The sequence below is a fragment of the Pediculus humanus genome, genomic scaffold, assembly GCF_000006295.1.
Source record: "Pediculus humanus corporis 1103172107745 genomic scaffold, whole genome shotgun sequence".
Classification (NCBI taxonomy): Eukaryota; Metazoa; Arthropoda; class Insecta; order Psocodea; family Pediculidae; genus Pediculus; species Pediculus humanus.
In genome coordinates, this window is record NW_002987346.1 from 209896 (window position 1) to 213862 (window position 3967).

The following is a 3967-nucleotide window of genomic DNA, read 5'->3' on the forward strand; positions in this document are numbered from 1 at the left end:
CCTGTTTTCCAATGGAAAAATCCCCGAAATTTCTGATTCAATCAATAACCGTTTTTCTTTATTTTTCTAGAAAAAAAAAAAAAAAAAATTTTTTATAAAAACGAACGAAAAAAAAAAAAAAAAAAAAATTGAAAATTACGTTTACTGTCGTCAAACGGAAAATTTATTTAAATTTCCTTTAGGGAGTAAAAAAAAATTTATTTTTATTTTTTATTTTTTTTCTCCTAATGATTTCTGACAAATGCTTTTGTTGATTTTCTATTTATGAATGATAATAATAATAATAATAATAATAATAAAAATGGCGCCAAGTCCTTAAGACATTTATTTATTTCGAAATTTTTTTTTTCATTGAAAATTTTTCATAGCGCGCATATAAAATTTTTTTATTTTTGTTTATTTTTTTGTTTATTTTTTTGTTTATTTTTGTTTTTCCATAGAGAAATAATCGGAAATTTCATAGAGTAAAAGAATAAAACGTCACGAAAACGATTTAAAATTTTTCGTATCGTCGCATTCGATAATTAAATTATTATCGTTGTATAAATGAAAATAATTTTCTCCTACAAAAATTAATTACGTGGGTTTAAAGGAAAAGAGGACAATGTAGTATCCATTGAAGTCCAAAAAAAAAGGACGAAAAAAAAGGAAAAAAAAAGGAAAAAAGGTAAAAGAATCACGTAATTCATTCAATTGTCAATTTCTTTACATCCTTTCAAGAATTAGAAAATGTTGACTTAAACGTAAATAAAAGTTTTTTTTTTTTTGTTTTGTTTTTTCATTTTGAAACGAAACAAATTCTTTTTCACAGGTTTTAAATAAACAAAAAAAGGAAGGGGGAGGGGGGAGGAGGAGGAGGGGGGAGGTAAAAAAAAAAAAAAGAAATAAAAGAGGAAAATAGAAAAAGGAAAAAACGACGATCATTTTTCTGATGTTTTATTCGAACAAAATTTAAAATATTTTCATTTGGGAAAATTCATTACCGTAAGCTAAGAAAGAAAAAAAAAAACCGCGAAATTATTATTTCGAAATGTAAATAATAATTTTTATTTAAGGGGAGGGAAGGGTGTGAATTAGGGAAAAGGTTTTCCCGAGATTTTCCGTTAAGGTTATTCCTCTTTTCTTCTATTTTTTTTTCGAAGGTTTCTTTCGAATAAAAACATAACCGCGTTTAAATTTTGTTAACAAGGTCATTGCAGTATATGAAATTAATGAATAAATAATAAGGAATCATGTTGATGGTTGGTCAAAGGTTAAAAGGTACACCAGAGGTCATGTGTGCGAACTAACATTTCCCCCCCCACTCTCTCCCCTCCATTTTGTTTTTTTTTTTTTTTTAAAACTCATTTGTTAATAATTAAATAAAAAAAATTTTGTCTTTGCATAAAAAAAAAAAAAATTTTATAATAAATTCAAAAACGTTCTTTCAAAATTTTTTTTTTTTTTTGGAAATAATTGGCACCCCTGAATTGCGAGGGCACACGAACACAATTCCGATAAGATTATTATTGACCAAAATTATATTATTATTTTTTTTGGTTTCAGGTTTTTTTTATATTAAACGAACGACCTGAATGAAAATTTATTTTTACACCTACGTCACCGAACGATGACGTCACCGCATCATTATCACCACCATAAGGTAAGCAATACAATTTTTTTTTTTTTTTTTCAAAACACGTCGATACTAATTTTTAAAAAAAAAAAAAAAGAGAGGGAAAATAATAATAATAATAATAATAATAATAATAATAATAATAATAATAATAATAATAATAATAATAATAATAATAATAATAATGAAAAACTTACCGTCGGAATCGGAAAATGTTTTATCACTTAATTTACTACGTAATATACGGTCCTGAAAATAAGTACTTTCCGGTATTTCTTTTTCGAATTGAACGACTCCGTTTCCGTTAACGGTAAACATTTTTAATTTTTCCAAAACTTTTTTTTTTTTTTTTTTAATTTTACAAAATTAAATGTTTAACTCGACGATGATAATGATGATGATGATGACGAAAACAAAAAGTTCGTTAATAATAATACTCAACGAATAATTTTAACGTAAATTAAAATAAAAAAAAAATAAAAATAATTAAGATGTCATTTGCAATATGGTTGACGACGGAGAAAAAAAAAAACAAAAAATTAATTTCGCGATCGAGATAAATCGATCGATCGATGATCGTTCGATACAAAAAAAAAAAAAATCGATTTTTTGTTTTAATCAAATACCCGTTTATGAAAACGTAAACGACACGATTAAACTGAATACTTTAAATTTTTTTTTGTTATTATTTTTGCAACGACGTATAAAAAAAAAAAACGAATGCAAATTTTTTGTAAAGGATGAACCCCCATACATTTGTTCATCCTTCTCCTCAATTTTTTTTTTTTTTTCGTATCCCCCCCTCCTCTCTTATGGCCGATTTTCTTTTTTTTTTTTTTTTCTTCCTTTTTCCCGGAGTTTTTTTTTTTTTTTTGTTAATTTATTCCTTGTATCCGGTTAATTTTTTTTTTTTTTGCAATCATTAATATGTATTAACGATGTCCTGGGTTTTTTTTAAAATTCTTTCCCTTTTTTTTGTTTGGCAAATTAGAAGGAATAATGGGGAACAGAAAAAAAAAAAAAAAAAAAAAAAATTTTTTTTTGTCTGTTTTGAATTCATTAATTAATCATTATTATTATTATTATTATTATTATTATTATTGTTGTTGTTGTTGTTATTATTATTATTATTTTCTATTTGGGGAAATTTTAAAAGTTTCGTTAATCGGGTTTTCTTTTTTTTTTTTTTGTTTCTCGTAAGGAAAAATTAATTTCCCATTATTTCCGCCATTTTTAATTTTTTTTAAAAAATTGTTAAAATTGATTTAAAAAAGTAATTTAATATTTAATTATTAAGAAAAAAAATGAAAAATTCGAAGGGATTTAAATTCCACACGCAAAATAGTTACGGAAAATAATAATAATAATAATAATAATAATAATGATGGAAAAAAAGCAGAAGAAAATTAAACTTTGAAAAAAAAAAAAAAAAAAGTAAAAACGTGAGAGTCTTAACGGTTATTTAATTTCATGCGAAACTGAAAGATTTTAAGTAAAATAAATGTTTTCCTTTTGTAAATTTTCTCGTTTAAAAAATGATCGGGGGGGGCAGGGAGGGGATGGAGTAGGGGAGGGAAGAAAAGGGAAGGGGAGGGGCGAGAAGGGAAGGGGGAGGGCCGGCTTATTTATTTTCAATGGATAAAGTTTTTAACAAAATTTTTTTTTTTTTTTTTTAAATGGAGACGACCCCCCTAACAAAAAATATCTTCGCGCCGCGTTTTCTCGCCACCCCCGCCCCGCCATTCCCCCGCCATTAATTCCGACTTAAGTTAAATGAAAAATAACCCGCGGAGAATTTAAAAAAAAAATAATAATAATAATAACATATTTAATAAATTTATTTATAATAAATAACGTCAGGGGAATTTTTTTTTTTTTTTTCTTTTTCAATTTTAAACATAATTTTTAAAACTTATTTTATTAATAATAATAATAATAATAATAATAATAATAATAATAATAATAATAATAATAATAATAATAATAATAATATCGTCATTAATTTTATTTATTATTATTATTATTATTATTCGTAATTTGGAAAATGAATTATTATGACGTCATAAAAAAGAAATTTTTTTTTTTTTGCGTAACTCGCGGCGAATCGTTATTGTTGCAAAATTATAAAATTTTAACGATTGTTACGGAAGGTCTCACTTATTCAATTTGCATTACCTGAAAGTAATAAAAATTGCATATGTTAAAAATGTCAGGGGTAAAGAAAAATTTAAAAAAAAAAAAATACATTTTAATTATTTATTCATTCGGTTCAAGTTTATTTAAAAACGTTTTTATAATTTTTTTTTTTTTTTATCACTTAAGGCATAAATAATAAACAAAAAGGCGATGGAT